Genomic DNA, 22,450 nt, shown 5'->3' with positions numbered 1-22,450 from the left:
TACATGCAGAAGGATGCATGGCATTAAGTGATTGTCATTGACTTTTCAGTGTCTTTGACAGTTAAAAAGCTTCTTGTTTTGTGTGCTGTTGTTTTAGTCAAGCAGCTTTCTTTGCCTTCTACCTCACTTAAGATGGAATTTATCATTCATTCATTCATTCATTCATTCATTCATTCATTCATTCATTCATTCACTCAATTGAGAAGTGCACTGATCCCAGTGGAGCATTTTCAGGCTCATTCTGGGATTGACAGCAAAAGTATGCACAATGAACAAAATTATGCAAGTATTTAGTCATCACAATTTGATATTTACAGCAGTAAAAGACTTTGGCAATCAAACACAGTAATCCTGCAGTCTTGTTGAAAATAACTTACAGTGGATGGAATGGCAGTATTTAAGGTAAAGGCAAGATATGTAATTGCAATGTATGTAGGGATGAACAGGCTGCACAGACAGGAATGAAAAGCAATGAAAGAAGAAATGGGTATACTGCAACAAAAGCTGAATTTGTTTAACACCCAGTGAATACATTTATAATCTTGTAGAGTAGAGTTCAGGCAGTCCTTTTATTTAAATATATCTAACAATGTTAGTGTGTAATTCTTCACTGAAGCTGGCTTATTAAACATTATTATTATTTATATATTTATTTACATTTGTTGACTGGAAAATCTGACTGGACACAGGTCCTTTTTCAGCGGAGGCTTGGTGAGAAAAGCTCCATAATAAAAACAACACTTAAAAACAATTAATTACAAGTTACAAGAAGTATACTTAGGTTTTGTTTAACAATAGTAGTAAACAGTTATAGTTCAAAATGAAATTAAATATTTAGTTAAAAGGAGCCACCCTTATATCATTGGTGCCATAAAGACTAGCAAGTATTTTAATAGCTGAGCTAGCAGCTATTACCCTTGAATAATAGTGGCTAAGATTACAGCTGAGATATAGGTGGGAGTAGGGAAAATGAAAGCTCACTGCATTTTATATTAGCAAATGAGTGTGGTCTCACAGATCTAAGTTTATATGGGAGCAAGAATCTGTTTAGATTTTTTTTTTCTGTGAAAAAAATAGTAATTGCTCTTCCATAATAATAAATAAGAGTACCTAGCAGGGGGGTAGTTCTTTTGGGTAATGATACTCATTTTGCTTTTGTTAGCTAGGCAGTGGTTTTCCCTTTCTAGAGATGAGGGAAATATAAATCTGCATTTATTTTATTTATTTATTTATTGAACTGTAGCTTAAGTGTGACTGAGGCCATATTTCATGTAGGGAGTTAGGTTTGCTTTATCAGTTGCTTAACTACAGGACTAAGTTAGTGAAATATTTTTTCTGACCCACAAGAGAAGTTTATTAACTTTAGATTGTGTCAGCTGGAAGTTAAGTGCGGTATCCAGGCAAATGTCAGGCTATCTAAAGCACAGAACTGTTTCAATATTTTTTTTAATTATAGAATATGAACCAGGTAGTGGAATATTTGGAGGTCTTTTTGTGCTGTAACAAAATTACACCATTGGTCTTTTTGGCATTAAGAGTTAGGTTACAGGAATCTATCCAATTGTTGAGAGATGTGAGGTATTGTTTCAGATGTTTTTATGGTAGACAGAGAGGGGCCATATCTGCAGATATCCATGTTACCTGCATATTATATTGTTGGGAGAGGGTAAATGTCATAAGTGAGGGAGAATAGAATGGGGCAGATAATGGATCCTTGTGGGACTCCCATGGCAATAGTGGCCTAGTAAGGAGAAGAGGTACCAATTTGTAATCTGAAGTATCTTCCAGATAGGAAGTCTTTAAACCAAATGGCAACTTAGGGGCTTATAAGAGAATTAAATAGGTATGAGTCAAACTGAGTCAAAAGCTTTAGTTAGGTCTATGAAAAACTGTACCTTTTTAGCAATGCTAATGGTAATGACAATGGTAAAGATGTTTGTACCTACAGCTACAGGATAACCAGTGTATGTAACTTCTATAACTTTAATAAAGTCACGAGAAAGATGTCCTTTCATTATTTCCCCTAAATAAGACAACTGCGTTATTAAAGTTTTTTTTTTTTTAATTCAAAGTCAAAACAGCCATCCATGATAAAGGAAAGTTACATCATACTTACAAATATTAAAATAAAATGTACTACAACCAGGAGCCTGATCAAACACTATCCCCAGTACAGGCTGAGAACGTTTTTAAATAGTTTTTATTATTCAGTACCAGTACAGTGTTATAGAAAACGCCTTGGGATTTTGGATCTCTAAAACATTTCATGATGCACACATTCACTACAGTTTACAACCCATTATATATTATAATAATGTTATGAGACAGACCTTGTCCATTAATTTTTTGCCAGAAATGAAATAACTGCAGTGTAAAAAAAATGTTTTGACTTCATGAACAATAGCAAACAAAGACTAATGAAAGTTTTCATATACTTAAAATATTTTTAAAATGTGTCTTAAGACAGCAGCCCGATTAAACAGAATCTACTGTGTAGGATGAGGACAGCTTCCAATTGTCTTTATTAATTGGTAAAAATACATTACAGGAAAAATGTTAGCATTTTGGATTTCAAAGATGCTTTATGAAGCATGCGTTCATTCAAAGGGAATTAACTACTGGATGTGAGTGTCAGGATTGCATGTCACACACTAGTGACTGGTGCACTTATGAGCTATATTCTTTTATGATAAAACTTTTCAGCAAGTCCGCAGATGAGTTTGATTTCATAAATGGAGTCATAACTATAAAGTGTCCAATTGTCAATAATATCAGAAAAAAGAACAGAATGCAGAACACATGATTTCACACAGTTTTATTTTATTATTTTTCACTAGGTAAGAGAGATAACTTAAAGAATAAGCTATAAAGTTATTTAAAGAAACCAGTTAATGGTACTATAGTCACACAGACATTTTTTTCTAATTAAACATGATATAGAAATTATATATACATCAACATTATTTTTCTCCTGTGTTGATTCATTGAAAAAAATCAAAGTCTTTATGCCTCCATCTTGTCAAAGCTTCTTCAAACAGTTTAGCTGCAGCCTAGTCATAATATTTTAAAGATTGCTGTGTAACATTTAAGCTTGAGTGTTGGTGGGGGGGGGGGGCTTAGTGTGGAGATTTAAGAAACACTAGCAGGGGCATTGGAACTTGAAGAAAGAGTTATTCTAGTATTCTGCAGTTGAGGTGGAAGGAATAATTCTCTCTCTTTGAAAGACAGACCTGCAAGCACAGAGAGCAAAGGTAAGACAACTGCCAAAGAGAGATCTTCATCTTAGAGGAGATGGAAGAGGAATCTAAGAGTTCTAGAGAGAAGCAATCAGGGGTTTGCTACAGACAGACAGATTGTATACTAATGCTAATCGCAGGATGTGCCCTGAAAGCTGAGGTCTTAAAGAGAGAGAGAGAGAGAGAGAGAAATCAGGGGTTGGGGGTGTTGTTTCCTGTCTCCTTGTATTCTAGATCAAGAAAGATGCCAGTGGGAATTTGTGAGAAACAGTTTTCATGGAATAGCTAGAAGATATTTTTGCAAGCTGTGTCATAGGAACTATTATCCTGTGCTTGAGAAGCTGTACTCCTTGGTTTGGAAAGTGAATTGACTGTATGAGAAATTCTGAAGCTTAGGGGACAAAAATGAGTGGTTTCTGTATATGCTGGATTGTATTTATAAAAACGGTATTAGAGTATGCAGGAAAACAGTAACCTGAACTGTGAAATGTTATGCCGTCAGTACTTGAAGAATTGTTCGCAAGATATACTGTAGGGAAGCATATCTTATTTTGTTCCAGTAGTATTGAAATTTGTAAAACTGGCTTTCAAGTTGTTTTGTGTTCTATACTGTACACAGTAAATTAGTGATGCTCACCTGCAGGAAAACATTTTTCATTTTTCTTAAACTATAAAGTACAAAGATTCTTGTCTTTATGTACATTACCAGAGCAATTTCACCACCTGTGAAAGGAGAGTAGAATATTTTGTGAGAATTAATTTTTCTGGGGTGTATCTGACTGTTGAGCTGCTCTGATCAGGGTCCTTAAGCTTCTCCCTGCTGAAACCAAAGTACAGAGTGAGTCAGATACATAATCAAGACTCTAATAGTTAAAACAAATAAAATAAACATTGCGCTAGTTTCTCTTTCTATATGCCAGGCATAGTAGGAGTAGGTGAATGCTTGCTTTTAAATGGTGCATAATTTATATATTTTTTTGTTTATTACATTTCCTAAGCACTTCCTTTTTTGTCCATTCTCTAACTGGAGACAGTGCTACTTTCCAGTGCTGTAAATGTAGTATGTTTGTCCTTTGTGGTGACGTTTGCTAAAACTGAAATTGCCAGTTATAATAAATGCACTGTTTTAGAAGAGTTAACATCACAAGTTGCAAGTTCTAGGATACATTGAACATGGCTGAACCCCCAGACAAGAATGTACTCACTATTAGTAAATATATTGAAATTCATTGTAAATTTCTGATGTCACGATCACCTCAGACTGTGGACTATTGTTGCACATTTTGTAGGCAAAGTATTCAGATGTACAATGAGGCAGAGCAGACTTAGAGTCCATTTACAGATGTTTCCATTCCAATATTGCTTTCGTAATTGCACAAATAGTCTTCAATCTATTATTTTTTCTAGTCAGAACCTGTGCGCACGTATGCTGAGGTGATCAGGAATGCTAATAAAAACAGGCAGTCAAGAAGCAATCCAGATGTTTTTGTAAAAGACATATATTAATGAAAACAGCTACTAGCAGTAATTGTATAATATTACATGCTGAGTTTGATATAATTGAGGACACTTACACCCAAAACCATAACTAGATCACAAGAATGGTTCGCTCAAGGTATGTGCCTGATTCCTTGTTGAGACAAACAATTTGACATTTTTCCAACTTAAGTAGGGAAAAAGAAACTATGTTTAGTGCTAGTGGATCCTAGGTGTATGCAATGTATGCCTCATTAAGGAAACACTGAAGAATAAGTGGTCAGTCAGATCAATTGTTTTCCATGTTGTTACAAATAATTTATACTCAACTTCTTTGTATAATTTATATTAGCAATTGAGAATATGTTTTCCTTTTTGCAATACTTTTCAAGTATAGATCATTGCTGTTGTGAAATGTCATCTTCTCCTAGATTAAGTGATTTTTCAACATTTTCGACACAGCATTACTTTTCAACAAATAGTTAAGGGAGTTTTGTCAGAATAAGGATATTGTTTAGATTAGATCATGAATTGAATTTTCTGGGCAATGCTGAGTTACTTGACAGGGAGAACATTTACTTTACTTTTCTTGTAGATAAACAGTTAAAGAAAAAAATTCCAAGATGGTAAAACTTTTTCTAGACTACAGTCTAATCTTATATGAACATCTGGACAGGCTGAAGAACTGAGCAGATTACAAAAAAAATTATTATGCTAAAACATGCAGCCTTTGTAATATAATTAATGAGCTGTTTGACCTAGTTAATTAGTCACAGTTTTCTATTATGGTTATTACAAAAGTGTGGCATTGTGGTGATATTTTTATCCCAAGATTAAATAAGCTTGAATACTTGAGAAATGAGACTTCTTGAAGGGGGAGGTGTTGTGCATAAATCTCTTAAATCAAAAGTATTACGAGCTAATCATCCAATGGCATTTTTTGCTATTACACTTTCAGGCTTCTTTAGAAAGTTATGTTTCATTTTTTTCTCTAGTTATGGTAATGCTAAACTGAATATTGAGCAACATACATTACTAATTATATTGTTGACAGTTGGCATATGGAAAATTTGATACTTCTAGGTGATTTTAGCTACCAAAATATTACTTGATCAGCTGCGATTTGTAGCACTGTAGATTGTAAACTGTACAATTAAATGACCTTACAGGGTCTGGATTCAATGTTTTATTTTTCCTTGAGAAAATTTAGCACTTTGCATTCACTGCTCTGTAATATTTGTCATAAAATTTATCACATCTAATGTTTGGTTTTGTTTGGAAACTTGGATCATTATATATTTGAATTCACTACTGATTTTTATGTTAATACCTCTGGACTGGTACTTACAACATGTGTGTAAATGGCTTTGAGATGCTGCATTGTTAAAAGACATAGATACTCCAAATTTGGAAAATGACTGAGGAAAAAGATAAAGAAGTACAAACTCTTCAAGAAATATGACTGTAGCTCTTTAAAGAATGATTGTAATTGAATTTGTAAACAACTAAAATACTTATTATGAAATCAAAATCTGCATATGATTTATCATTAACTAAGACTGTAGATATCAAAAGTGTTATAATTATGTCATCAGTGTTAAGAACATTAGTAATAGACTTGCCCCAATCTTGGATGAAAGGATTCTTCTATGTGACAGTATTGGTATAGAGGAGGACAAATTCCTGATTAAAACAAATGTTACATGCCCATCAGTTACTAATGATCTGATTATTTCTGCTTTACACAAGGTCAAGATTAATAGTGGCATTGGTCTTGATGTAATTCCAGGATGCTTCTTTTCTAGCCTTCCAGTATATTTAACAAGTCCATTAACATTATTTTATACTCTGTTATGTAATGCTGTAGTGACTGGCACTTGAAGACTGGCTAGTGTTGTCCCCATACATAAGTGATGGATCTTATGACAATAATTAGCCTTCAGTTAGTCTGACTTCCCTTTTGGGTGAGTGTTTGGAGAGGAGCTTGCTGACTGTATTAGATACTTATTGTAGAATTATTGTTATCTCCTGATCTATTCCAACATGGATTAACCATAAAATAGGTCAATGCTCACCAATTTCGCAAAGTTTTATGGGTTGTTTAGTAAAGCTTTGATAAAGGTATTATTACTAGAATGGTATATCTAGCTCTTTCTAAAATTTTGATAGTATTCCACACAATACCATAATACATTCAATGATTAAAGTAGTGATTAATCCATCTATTATTGAATGGCATAAGCTATGGCTAAGTTATAAATACTACTGAATTAAAGTTTATGGACACTACAAGAAGTTGTCAGGAGTCACCAGTGGACTCCTTCAGCAATATGTTTTGGATTTTATATTGTTTAACTTTAAATTTAGAATTTACACTTCCAGCATAATGATCCAGTTGGTGGGGCTGTTCTGCCTCACACCATACATGCCACTATTTATTTACCTCAGTATATCAGGTCTAAAAATAAAGGAAAGTATCTGAGGAATGTTGTAAAAGTCAAGCATAAAAAGTTCAGTGTTATCACCAGTAAGTGGTAGAAAGACTAGTAGATGAGACCATATTTTGGCAGTGTTACAATGTTAAAGTTGGCTATATGATCTCATAAGTGTTCCCTACTAGCCATACTACAGGTAGAATGGGTAGATTATACTCTGGGCCTAATCCATTGATTTAACTATCTTTTAAAAAGTCCTAGATTTTCACCACACCACAAATTTCTATGTAAAACATTCCATGTCCTATCTACTCTTTAATGGAAATACTCTATCCCTAGCTTAGATTTCTGTTTTTTCAAATCAACTAATAAATTATTCCTTGTATTGTTGATGCATCCAGTAATTATTCCTCGCAAGCTTGTTTCCTTCTCTTGCTTCCTAAAATATTTGAAGATACAGATTAAAACTATTCTTATAATTCTATAGCAAACAAATAAATAAATCAAGATGCCTCATTCTCTGCTTAGCTACCCTATCTATACGCCTTGTAAATCATTTTTGAATTACTTCCAGCATTTCAATTTTGGCACACGAATACATACAATTCAGCTTTATATCCTATGATGGGTCTTATTATGGTTTTGTACAGTGCTCTCATTACTTTGTAGACTCTAGATGCAATTATTCTTTATTATTCTTAATAGCAAATAACATTCTCTAATTACATTATTAACACGTTCTTCAAAAAATTCTTTATCATTAATCTTTATTCCTAAATCATCAAATTCAACACATTACTCTATGCCATGAAAACTCAAGTCTGTATGGGTATGCAGACTTTTCCTTTACTAAGAACAATATTTTACATTTTCTGCAGTTAATATTTGTCAGTCATACAATTTGTCCAAAATATCTTATAAGATGTTCTGACCACAGAGTGAAGTTGCAAATCTTGCAATTGTTAAATTATCCATAAATTTTCCTAAGCTACATTTTTGGAACAAAGGGACTGTTGACAGAAATACACAGTGTAAACAAAGTCTACCAAACCCAAATTTGAAGTAAATTTGGCCTCACAGACCACGGACAACCACAAGGCATTTTTAGCTATGTTCACAGCCTCAAAGGCAATACACAATTGTGTGCAGACTTCTTGAAAATGGAGCCAACTATACAGAGCCAGAAGATATAGCAAACCTACTGGCCATCAAATTCATCTCCAACTTTACTCTTCTGTCCCCCTCAACCTTTCATTAGGAAATACTATCAAGTATAACTACTCCTGCTATCACTAGGGAACAGGTCATTAATGGTCTGTCTCTAAATCCAAGAATACTGTATCAATGGGCCCAGACAATATCCCAGGATCCTTCTAAATAGCATGAAACATGAACTCTTAGGTCCTCTGGAATTGCTTTTTAACTGGTAACTAGAGACCTATAAGTATCTCTAGCTACATATGCAAAGCCATGGAAAGAATTACCATGGAAATGACCACTAATGGAATAAGAAACCTCCAGATACTGGACCCAACACAATTTGGTTTCACCAAGGGCAGGTCATGCCTACTCAATATAGTAGACTTTTTTGAGAAGGTCACCAAAGCAAACGATGAGTACAAAATGGTTCATACTGCCTACCTTGACCTTGCCAAGGCATTTGACACAATACATTACTTGGGCATTGTTGACAAGAATAAGAGGTTAGGTATAAATCCTTAAGTCAGCTGGTGGATAGCCATCTGGCTCACAAATAGGACCTTGAAAGTTAGATTTGGGGAGTCCACCTCTACAAAGAGGTCATTCTCAAGTGTAGTCCCTCAGTGATCAATCCTAGGACAGCTCCTTTTTGGATTTAATTCTCTAATGATAAGGCCAATGTCAATGGCCTATGGTTGATTAAATTTATGGAGGATTGCAAATTAGGAGCTGTCATTGAATACCCCACCAACACAAATGTTCTTCAGGAAGGGCTGACAAAAACAAACAACTAGTGTTAGAGCCATGGACTAAAACTAAATGCCAAGAAATGCATAATAATATCCTTTGCAAAGTCATCCACTCCAGGTAAATATCATATTTACAAAACACCTTTAAGAACTGACCGAGTATTCAGGAGCTTGAGGACACAAATAGATAATAATCTAGTCTTTAATGATCATGTGTCTACAGTAATGATGAAATCATTCTGTTTTGTGACTTACAGACAAAGATATTGCATGTAAGTCCATGGAAGTCATTTTTACACTGTATTCGGCATTTATCAGTCCTATCATTGAGTATAATATCCCCTTTGTATGTATCTAACGAGATATATCCAACACATGGAATGTCCACAGAGTTTTCTCACTAAAAGAATACAGGGCATAAATAAAATGCCCTATGCCAACCGACTCAAGGCCCTATCCCTGTATTATGTCTCCTACAGGCTATTGAGGGGATATCTATGCCTGGCATACAAGGCATTGTCAGACCCCACTCTGATAGGACTCCTGCATATCCACAAAACAAACAGCACCAGAATTACCCATTCTAAAGATTTATACCTTGCCTGTGATATAAATAGTATCTGCTGGAGAGACAAGTATGCATCCTGCAGACTACCACTTCTCTAGAACAAGCTCCCCATCCATGTGAAGCAGAGCTCCTCCCTTACCTAATTAATGTGCAACTTGGACAATTGCATGGAGAACAGGAAATTCATCCCTGGTTTGGCACGTATGTCACTAATGGACACAGACAGCCTGTAAATGGTTCATCTTCCAGTTCCCTGCTTGTAAATCTTTCATGTCCCAAACCCCTGTTTACACTTATCAAGGGTACCAGAACTTGTCAGAGATTTGGGATGCATGCCTAGGATTAAAAAGACTCTTGTGGTCATTAACCTAGTAAACACCTATGAACCTAAGTCCAGTTTGATTTTGTTTTGAAGAATTTTTATGTTCAGTTGGAAAACCAAGATCCATTAAATGTGAGTATGTATGTGGGGGGAATATAGGAAACAAGGATGGAGAATGAGTTGTGGGTTCAGTGTAGTCTAGTTTTTGGGGGTGATATGTCGGGGCTGTTTGGGAGAAGCAACCAAGGTTCTAGTGTAGGTGTATTTGGTATAAAGTTTGTCAGTTGCTAATAAGGGTGAGTTAGGCTGGAGAAACTTGAGGATAAGAGAAAGCCTAGCAGCAGGTTTACTCTGTGATGCACTGAAAGCCATTTTTCTGTTCTTGGAGGAGATAGTGGGACAAAACAGAGGATGTATTAGTGATGAAGTGACATCTTTTGTTTTCAATAGTCTGCATTATGGAGGAATTTCTCTTGGAGGCTGTGGTTATTATAGGTACTCCATATCTGAGTTATGCCAGAAGAACTCCATTGATTATAGCTGCTTTAGCTGCATTGGATAGGTAGGATGAGATTTTCCTAGCCCAGAAGAAAATAACTTTTGCCCTTGATTTCTTATTATGGATATCAAATGTTAGTGCCTGGTCTAGGTACAATATGAGGTATTTGAAGCAGGTGACTATTTATTTTCTTGTGACACAAAAAGTAGCGATATTGAGACACTTTGGTGATTTTTAAGTTTTGTGAATGGTGTCATACAGCATGCTTTTTGCTTTGTAGAGTAAAGTATTAGTTTGTGGTTAAGGATTCCTGGATTGGTGGAGCAGAGGTCTTTTGCAGTTGTATTTTGATTATAGAGTGGCTCTGGCTGGTCCCAAAAATGACTGTGCCATCAACATAGAATAAGAATTGTTGAGTAGAAAGGATATAAGGTAGCTTATGAAAGAAATAAAAGAAAAGAAGAGGAACTAGGATAGAACCTTGGGGTGCTCCAATTGAAAGTGGTGTGCTCTTAGAGAAAGAAGAGCCTAATTTAATACTGAAGAATCGCTCTGACAGGAAATCATTGAACTAGTTACCAATGCCAATGTTCTGAAGAGAGAAAAGTAGAAGTTGATGGTTGATTAGGTCAACTTAGCACTGCAGTTTTCTGGAACTGGAATATAAGCTGGCAGCTGGCTGTTTCTAGTTCAATAGCCACTGATGAGTTTTCAAAGTTTATTGGCAAATTCCAAGCTACAATGTAACAACATCTTTTTTTTCAGGATTTTAAATTATGCAGTTGAAATTGAGTTACTTCCAGCAAGAATTTCTAAAGTCCATTTCACTTTACTCTCCATTATGTAAGGTTCTAGTTCAGAGAATACAGTCATTGTATCAGTGATGCAAGGAATATTCTTAAATAGTTCTTTTGCATATTCTTGCTGCCACTCTTTGGTAAATTTTGGTTCTGCTATATCCTTAGCTTTAATTTTTATCATGCACATTTTAAGCTGAATGTTTCATTATCACTAAACTTCTAGTAGGAAAGTCTTGTCTTTCTTAACTTATCTTCTTCCAGTTCTTTTCTCTGCTCCTTTATTCATTATTTCTTTCTGTAGTCTGAAACTCTGCATTCAGCTTTACATATTTTCCCTACCTCTCTTGACATTTCCTCTCCTTTCCTTAACCATGTCTTATGCCTCTACAGACAGCCATTTTCCATTGTTATACCTAATGGCAGAGAAGTCTAGAAAATAAACAAGGCGTGTTTGAAGAATTAAAGGCTGACCCCCCACAAAGTTAAGAGAGTTTTAAAGCAAGAAATAATGTATATGCATTTATTTAAGACAACTATTAACTTCTAAAAACAATGGAAGTATTGAAATGATCATGAAACAATAATGATGTAAATCTTGGAACTGTTTCACATCCAGACAATACATACCCTATAAACAATATAATCCACTCTACTCTAAAACATTAAAAAGCAAAATCCTGATGCTGGGAGATGCTATACATAGGTTATGAGGTCCACAGCAATGAGCTCAGTTAATAAAGAGCCTTCAGAAACAACTTGTATTGCATTATCTCACTTCAGTTGACATTAAACAGGCATACAGTGTACACTATATGGTACACTGTGGTATATATGGTATACATTCTGATTCACTACTCAGTCTAGGTTATGGCTGACATTTAAAGTGTAGACACATTTTTTTCTTTGCCAGTTCTGTATGATGTGCTTCAAAAAGTTTATGGATGAAACAAACACATTAGCTGCATTACAAAGGAGCAGAGGAGGTAGTCTTCAACTTTCTGTTTATTTAAACACATTGTGATGACTGTGCCCTGACCCAGCAATCAAGGAGCCTCAATCCTCACCACTAACACCAGGGAGGCTGTCTCATATAAGAGGAATGGATAACAAATACACACAGTAAAGTACAATTTCCCTTAATTGCACACAGAGATCACAGTCAGTCTGGTGCTGGTTGCTCCCTTGCTTCCCAGGTCCCCAGTAAGATTCCCCACTGGCACAACTATAGTGTGCAGATCTCAGCCTAGCTGGCAAGCAAACCTCCAGTACCCACTCTGTCCCACCAGTGCTTCGTCTCCCTGCCCAGGTAGCTGACACACCACACACACTTTGAGATAAGTATTTATACAACTTCCCTTAAGTGCACACAGACTACATGAAAAGAGACATAGAGGAGCTCTCTGATCATGTAGCCCAGGCTGGTATGACCCTGACCTTGAGCAGCATCTTACCCTCACCTAGAATGATGCCACAGTACAAAGACAAAATGATCGATTTTAACAATTGGCTAAAATTTTGGTGTCATTCAAAGGGGATCCAGTGTCTGTCAGCCTGGGATGACATGCTCGACAAGCCACGTTGCTTCGCTAGAGACGGCTTGCACCTGTCACCACTGGGCTTTCGGATATTGGCAAAGGCTCTTGCCACCCCCATAGTGCCTTTTTTAGGCAAGGCTCAAAAGTCAAACCCATCCCCATAGACAGCACAAAGAACAAGAAACTAAGGGTAATGCTGCTTAACGCCAGAAGTCTTATCCTCAAGATGCACGCACTCGAAGCTCTCCTCAGTATGGAGAACATCGATATCTGTGCAGTGACAGAAACCTGGTTCAAGGCTCCAGAGAGCACCCCAGCACTACCAGGCTATACCTCATATCATGCTTTTCGGCCCCAAAACCCGGACCGAACCACAAAAGGAGGGGGAGTTTCCATATTTATCAAGGATATCCACACCTCCAGGTTAGTGGTATTGCACGAAGTATCGGAGACCATCCATGTGCAACTAACAGTGGGCAAGACTGCTTTTCAGTTTATAGCATCCTACAGACCACCTTCTCAAAGTCAGGAATCCCACTCGGCTTTCCTGAAAACATTGGAGAACATGAAGATCTCTCCGAACACCATTATATTGGGTGACTTCAACTACCCAAACATTGACTGGGAACACTACTCAAGCCCCAGCACCTTAGCCCAAAGGTTCCTGGAAATTACAAACTCAAATGCTATGGAACAACTAGTCACCACTCCCACAAGAGGGGACAACATACTAGACCTGATCATTACCAACATGGGGACTCTATGCTCCACACCAGAAGTATATCCCTCATTGGTAAGATCAGACCATAAATTAATTTCACTGGATGTCCACATCCCGACCCCACCCCCAGCCCAGAAAACTACAGTGAAAAACTTCTCAAAAGCGAACTTCTCACTTCTCAAAACCAAAGTGGAATCCTTCAAGGCCCAAGGGCCAGTGGAAACTACGGCCCAAACTGCAGAATCCTATATAAACGCATTCTACGGACATCTCCAGGAATGCATGGATCATGCTATCCCAAACAAAACCAAGACCCAATCATCCAAAGGCAGGCGTCCAGTCTGTTGGACCCCTGCCATAAATAAACTGTACAACAGAAGGAGGAAGCTTCTACATGATAGAGCAAAATCCCTAATAGGGAAGGCATCTCTGATCAGTACTAGCAAAAAATTATGATCCCTCATAAAATCCTCCAAGGCCAGCTTCGAAAGAAAAATTGCACAGGACACCAAAGACAATCATAAGGCTTTTTTCAGTTATGTTAGGAACCTGGGATGCATCTCCCAGACTTGTTCTGAGTTGATTCTAAATGACAAAAAATACACTGAACCCACAGACATTGCCAATATCCTGGCAGACAGGTTCAGTGCAAACTTCTCCACCCCCTCCCCCCCAAAAGAGCAAGTATCCACCCCGGCAGAGGGCTGCCTCCCAAACATCTCTGATGCTCAGGTGAAGGCTGCCCTCTCCCAAAGCAAAAAACACTGCTTCCATGGGACCAGATGGCATCCCAGGTTGCATCCTACATGAACTCCAAGAGGAACTAATCCCTCAAATAAAACAGCTATACAATCTCAGCCTCACTACAGGATATGTGCCCACAGAATGTCGTTCAGCAGCAGTGGTCCCACTCCACAAAGGTGGAGCCTCTATGGACCCTGGAAACTATCACCCCATAAGCCTGACTAGCTTAGTCTGCAAGGCTATGGAGAGGATCATCATGGAGCTCATAAACAAAGACATTAGGGACCTACAGACACTAGATCCTACCCAGTTCGGCTTTGTCAAGGGCATATCCTGCCTTTTGAACCTGGTTGACTTCTTCGAAACAGTCACCAAAGCCATAGATGAAGGGAAGGTAGTCCACACAGCCTATTTGGACCTTGCAAAGGCATTTGACACAATACCCCACTCGGGCATCATAGATAAGCTATCCAGCTTAAATATAAACCCCTATGTCACAAGATGGATCGCAAACTGGCTCAAAGACAGAACCCACAGAGTGAGAGTTGCTGGAGCCATGTCAGACTCGAAACCGGTCACAAGTGGTGTCCCACAGGGTTCTGTCCTGGGACCACTCTTGTTTGGTATATACTTTTCCGAGGTACAGGCAAACGTGGGAGGACTATGGCTCACCAAGTTTGCAGACGACTGCAAACTGGGTGCCATAATCGACTCTCCAGTTGACACAAACATCCTTCAAAAAGGTCTCACAGAGACAGATAACTGGTGCCAGTGCCATGGTTTAAAGCTAAATGCCAAAAAATGTATAGTCATACCATTTGGCAAAAACAATGTGCCCACAAATTACCACATAGGCAGAAACCCATTAAGTACAGAGAAAGTTATTAGGGACCTGGGGACCCAAGTTGATAGCAATCTCTCCTTTGAAAACCACATTGCCAAAGTGGTTAGAAAGACCTTCTACATAGCCCACCTCATCATGAAGGGTTTCACATCTAGATCAAGAGAGGTAATCATGCCCCTTTATTCATCCCTCATCAGGCCTATCATAGAATACAATGCCCCTTTTGGGATGTACCTTACCCGACACCTGCAGCAATTAGAAAGACCCCAAAAGTATCTCACCAAGAGGATCAAGGGTCTCAAACAGATGCCATATGTTGCTCGGTTAAAAAAACTCCAGCTCTACTCAGTTGCATACCACCTACTTCGAGGCGATCTATGCCTGACATACAAAGCTATGTCAAATCCAGAATTAATGAACTGCTCCACCTCAGTAAATCTAAATCCCTTAGAGCCACATGCTCGAGGGACTTGAACCTCAGCATAGAAATAAATAGAACTTGCTGGAGGGACAGGTTCATAACACAGAGACTCCCTATGCTCTGGAATAGAATTCCAGTTCAAGTGAGGCAGAGCATCTCACTGAATCTCTTCAAGAAGAATCTCGATAGGTGGATGGGGGATCATAGGTTTGTCCCAGGGATTACTCCCATGTCACTATTAGACAGAGGCACATTAAACTAAACCTTAAAAAGGGCACAGTATACTCAAATCAAGGGGTGGTGTAAGCCATACAGAATCGGGCTAGGCTTATAATTGCCCCAGGGCAGATAGCCTAGTATGAACCTATGAACCTATGAACAACTTCACAGACACTCCTGGGAATGGCTGACACAGATTCTCCAACTGTGCCCCTTTACCCAGACTATATGGTAGTAATTTCTGCCACCACCAGCTAATACTTATCAGCTACCCGTAGGCCCTTAAAAGGGTGTCCAATTATTACTGTGCAATATTATTATCCAATTGGTAACGTGACTATCCAGTCTAAGTCTTATCAGAGTGGCTTATTACAATAAACTCTATAAATATGCAATGTACTCTAGAGCTTACTTATCACTACCAAACCAGCCACAGGTAAAGGTTTTAAAATGTTTAATAATAAATAATTAAAACACAGACAATTCTACTACACCACAGTGATATCTAAGAGTTCAGAGATCACACAGAAACGTAAAACAATACAGTAGGAAAGTTCTGGTATAACAGAAAAACACTTGTCTAACTTTCTTCTTTGTTCCTTGCTATTACTACAAGAAAACATATTTCTAAGACACTACTTACATAACACAACAGGCAGAGTGCTGATAAGTGGGATATCAAGCTCAAAATGCTCACAGTCTCTCTCTGAACAATAGTTTTTAAACTCACTAACAAACATCTTTGCCATGGCCCTCCCAGATTCCATCATTTTGACACTTAGATTTTTCCAGTATGCATATTACATCATTTTGACACTTAGTCTGGAGTTCCTAGGCCAACAAACTGCATTATTTAGCAATCTAACACCTGCTCAGGAAACTACAACAATAAAAGACATTTCACATGTACACTCTAGCAGTTATTCCTTAAGTTAAGACAATAGATAGAATGTGTTCAGCCAGCCACTTCGGCACCACTATTTAGATAAGTGTAACTTCAAAGAACATTTGAAATGCTTGGCTTAGTTTTCATTACAGCAGATGGCAATGTTACAGCAATCTTGAAGTTCATATTTTACAGTGTTTTCTTTCATTTAAGTACACAAGCCTGTATTTTACATTTATATATACAAATTATCGAATTATGTATCAAATTTTATTGACTAGTCTGGCAACCTTCACCCATCTTTCCCCAATCTTCACACACATCTTCTAGTTTTGCTTGATCAACTGTCAGGCAACTAGTCAGTAAATCATACATGTATTTTCAAAAACATTATGATACCTAATATGGAAGTAACATTGCTAGGAGTTATTACCAAGAATAACACATCTAGTCAATATATTTCAATGGAACAGACAGTCTAAATAGCAGTATGCCATTGTTTTGGATTATCTGAAGGCCTAGAGAATAATGCCAATTCTTTTTAAAATATTTTAGCTATGCTTAAATGATCTCTGTGGTTATACATGATTATATCTCTATATGTTATTGTCATGAATGAAGAAAAGATATTTTGAATTAATTTATTTTGATATAAATGTCTGTTTAGGAAGAGAAAATAAACATTCCAGACACAACACAAAACATCATGTAAATTGGTATCAAGCAGATTCTTTAAGATTAGTTGACTGGCTAAGAAATTCAGTGTGGAATTATGTGATTTCATTAAGAGAAGTCATAGTCTGGATATTATCGTCGCTGTAAAGCTGATAAGTACACATTCCAGGGAGAGAAAGAGAGAGAGAGAGAGAAAGAGAGATGGAAAGAATCAGTCACTTCTTAGCCAACACCAAGCATCACAAAAGAGTGAACAGTGCATATACTATCAGTATTATATGCTGTTAATTTCAAAGCAGAGATGAGTAATACACAAAAATGTGGGAAGTCATACTTACGTGTTAGGCTTGAGAAATGCCAGATGAGTACACAGTGTAGCATCACTATATGTCATTCATTACACAACCATGTAGCATACTCATGTATGTGCGCACTTTTTAAGGCATGAAGGAGTACAAAAATGCATGCTGTACATGTTATTTGTAGTTATACCCAGTGATGGCTGGTGACTTCAAATTAAAGGGGGTCTACAGGAGACCGCTGAATGGGTGGGGCCAATGGGAAGAGGTGTGGCCAACTAGAAAGGGGTGGAGCTATGCTCAAAAACACAGCAACTGGAACTTTAATTAAATATGCTGCCTTGACTGCCAAACTGTCATTACAAGAGTCTAATGAAGACAAAATGAAGTGTAGAAAAAAAAATATTTCAATGCATTGGTTACATAACAGCTTACTTAATATCTAGATGGAAACAAAAAGGTTGTGAGGCATGACAAAATAAATTACTTTTTAAATACATTAATGGAATACTAGTCAAAATCAAGTATAAAAAACAAGCTTCTCCTTGCACTGTAGTTCTAATTATAACTTATATTCAGCTTTATGAAAGTACCAAGTAACATGCTGAAAGTAGAAATCTCTGTAATACCCCACTTGTAAAAATGTTTCTTATCCAAAAAAGACCTGCTGCCTGATAACTACTTGTTTCATGGGGAAACAATGATCAAAGTAAAAAATGAACAGCAAACAAGAATCAAGCTCAAGATAAATTGCTTAAAGGATTACTGCACAGGTTATGGATCACACATGATAGATTGGCATTTTGTTTAGTTTACGGATAAAGCCTGCAAAGATGACTGCAAATCTCCAACAAATGTAAGGAGCTTCTGAAAATACAGTAATCCTGTCCTTTATTACAAATACTGTCATATGCATTTCAATACTTAAGGCTTGTACTTTATCTAGTTATGTAAATATTCTCTGCATGGCAACAACAAAAGGCTTTCAGTGTTGGTAATTATTTAACAGTATGCTTATTAAAGGTTACTTGCATCTTACAATCTCAGACAAGCTTTCCTGATGGTCATTAAAGCATTGATACTTAAATACAAAGCAACAGGGAACTGCGACAGCATGCATTTTCTGAATAATAAGAAGCATAAATCAACAGTATAAAAATATGACAGAAAGCCAGAACATTCTGCAAAATCAAGAACAGATGAAAAGCCACTGTCGTACTTGTGTCTCCCTTGTATGGGGGAATACTCTGCACACCTACACTGCATAACTGCTCCTTGCCTTGCTTGGACACATCCAGAGTCACTACATGGGGGAGTGGGACGCAACAAGTATGTCACAATTTGAAATGTCTCTGGCTGATGGTGAATGCTCTGACACTCATACCTCTCTACCTCAGAGCAAGAAATCTGGACAAAGCCATACATAGAAGTGGGACACAGGCCCAAAAATAAGGACAATTTCTAAATATTGCTCTTATAAACTTAGAAAGATAATAGAATCATAGTAAGTCTTGCATTAGTATGAAATTTCCGAAGGGTATGAAATCTGAAACTCAAATGTCTGCCATTACTTTCTAACTTCAATCTTTGTAATGATTTGCCACTAATTTGGCAGAAAACCACAATATTTATGAAAAACAGACCAAAAATGTGATGCAAAAATATAAAATTGCCTCACAATACAGCTGGGAACCTGTCAAAGAAGGGACACCTTTTTAATATTAGTACTGTTAACTTGAGCAGCTGACAGAATAAGACCATCTACATACATTTCTGAAATAAAAGTAATCTATAACTCTGATCATTACATTTATTTATAATTGTAAACCCTCCACGTTTTCTTCCAAAATTGCCATTTTGCAGAGGGGTTATTAGGGGGAGAGCAACATTTTGAGCCAAAATTGGGGACAGTTGAGAGGTTTGGATATTCCTAATTCTATAAAGCGATTTATTTGCACGTACCTCTCAACCTCTTAATGCAGGAAATCTGGACAAGGCCAAATAAATATATTGGGGGAACATAAAAACAGTACTTAAAATTGCTCTTAAATAAACTTAAGACAGTTGATAGAATAACAAGTCTTGCTTTAGCATGCATTTTTCTGAAGGTTATAACATCTGAAACTCAATGGTCTGTCATTATTTAGTGACTTCATTCCTAAATGATTTGCCAGAAAACCACAAATTTTATGAGGAACAAACCAAAAATAAGAAGCAAAAATCTATTAATTCTGCAAAAATCTGGATAGTTGAGAGGTATAGTTCAGCTGGGGCTGTCTGAGTTTGCTGCCCTCCCCCCTCACACAATCATGGTCAAATGGAGCCTCCCCCCTGCAGCCATTCCAATGTCCCATTCCTTGTTATTTCACCCCATTTACCATAAACACTGTAATGTGCATACTACTTTACTACTGCGATGATTTGGATTTCATTTGAAAGTTTTATTTTGCATTTTACACCACAAACCCTATTAGATATCTGCTAAACAAAACAATGCAGTCTCACAATGAAAACAGACTTAGCATTACAACTTCTCTGCCCTTGAAACTCACATTCATTGAAACAGCATAGAAACCCACATTGAAAGAAAATAAATGTTGCCAGTGGCAGATAAAGATTAACTTTGTGCTGTTTTCAAATCATAGGCCCCTTGAACACAAAACACACACATGCTCTTTGATACACCTTCCTGATTGTATTAAATTAGATTCCTTCTACAATACAGTACAGTTGTTAGAGGGAATTTTAAATTTATTGTTTTGAACATTTTTCCAGTAAACAATGAAACAAAATGCATGCACCAATAATGACAAAACTGCCCATTTCATAACATTTCCATCATAAAAGTCTACTCAAACGTCTACAGTCCACCAGTATCAGTAAATATGCACAATCTCTGAAGAATTAAAAGTCATCTAAATTCCACATTAAAGAAATCTGTAACTAATGAAGAAGTTGCTGCTAGCAAACAACTTTATATGTCATTGTTTCATCTACAAATAAAGTGGTTGTTGCCCTTGAGGAATAAATTGCCCATGTTGCATTAAAAAAATGATAAGCTAGTAATATCGCAGTAGGGAATAGATGGCAAACTGATAACAGGTTCATAGCTACTAAGTATCTTCACCAAAAAGGACTGCAGCATCCACCCCATTTACAACACAGTGCAGTATCAGCAATGCATCTACTTATTGTGGGAGTAGAACCCACAGCCTTCTGCATCAAAAGCAAGTATACTACCTGTTGTGCTATTAACAATGCAAGTAGACCCACCATAAGCAGTACTAAACTTTTGTTCCCCTGCAGCTCTCAGCTCCTTGTAAAATATACTTGAGACTCCGCTGTATCTCTGAACTTTGCAGCACAAGAAATCTGGAAAAAAGCCAAATTGTATTGGGGAGGACAAAAGCCCAAAACACAGGGACACATTTTAAACATTGCTTGTATAATGTTGGAAAGTTGCTACAATAAAATGCTGTGTTACCTCCATACATTTCACTACCAAGTCTTGAACCCAGGGGAACACTGTGCAAAACAGTCAGAGCAACATACCACTATGCCAAATCGGCTGTTTTGTGAAAGAGAAGAAGACTGAAACTTTAATGACTACCATTTAGTGAATTCAGTTCTCACCATAGCTGTCAACCTCTTAGCACAAAACACCTGAACAAACTAGTAATGGAGGAATACAGCCCCCAAACATATTCAGTGAATTCAGTTCTCACCATACCTTTCAACCTCTTAGCAAAAAACATATGGACAAAGCCAGTAATGGGGGAATTCAGCCCCTGAACATATTCAGTGACTTTAGTTCTCACCATAGCTCTCAACCTTAGCACAAGAAACCTGGATGAAGCCAATAATGGGGGAATACAGTCCCAGAAAATAAGGACAAATTTCAAATATCCATGTTACAAACTTAGAGAATTGCTAAAATAAAAGGTCATGTACTTTCTGAAGAATATGAAGTCTGAAATTCAAATGCCTGTTATTTTTATTTAACATTTGTTAACCAGGAAAGTCTGACTTGGAACAAAAGCCAATTTTCAGCAGAGCAGGGAGAAACACTGACATGCAGACTCCACACAGATAGCACCCCAGCCAAGAATCAAACCTGAGAGCTTGTAGCTGGCAGGCAACAATGCTGCCAGTGCACCACTGACTTTGCCAGGAGCAACAAACATACAGAAACCACAGAATTTATGAGGAACAGAATAAATATGATGAAAAACATCTGCAGATTATTTACAAATGGTGGTGGGTAGGGCATTCACGCCCTTACTACTTGCACCCAAGGTACAGGGTTCAAGCCTGAGTATTCTCTACCCACCACCATGTGTCCACTCTAGCCACCAGTATGTATGAACTGGGGCATTTCACATACACACATACACACATACACACACACACACACACACACACACACACACACACACACACACACACACACCCTGCCTCCATAGCTAGCAGCAGATCAAACTCCGTCCCTGTAACACACACACATCAAACACTCCTTCCGTCCATAGCACCCTACCTCCATAGCAGCAACTCCATTCGTCCTCCATAGCTAGCAGCAGATCAAAATCCATTCCCATAGCAACCCGCTGTTCTGGTTTTTCTGTAGCAGCCCACTCTAGACAGATCAACCTCTGTAGCAGCCCATGCAAGCTGTTTCCCTGCGAGACATCACGAGAGTAGGCTGGAGACTCCAGCCTGCAGGCGATACGGTCCGGTGTCCTTCCGGTCTGTGCGGTCATCACCGCACAGACTTCTGGGCTGACAGGTGGGAGATCCCTTTCTTCCCTATCTGGACTGCCTAAC

This window comes from Protopterus annectens, chromosome 3.part1 (genome assembly GCF_019279795.1).
Source record: "Protopterus annectens isolate FY-2018-M chromosome 3.part1, PAN1.0, whole genome shotgun sequence".
NCBI lineage: Eukaryota > Metazoa > Chordata > Ceratodontiformes > Protopteridae > Protopterus > Protopterus annectens.
The sequence above is the reverse complement of the archived record's forward strand: the minus strand, read 5'-3'. Positions refer to the sequence as shown.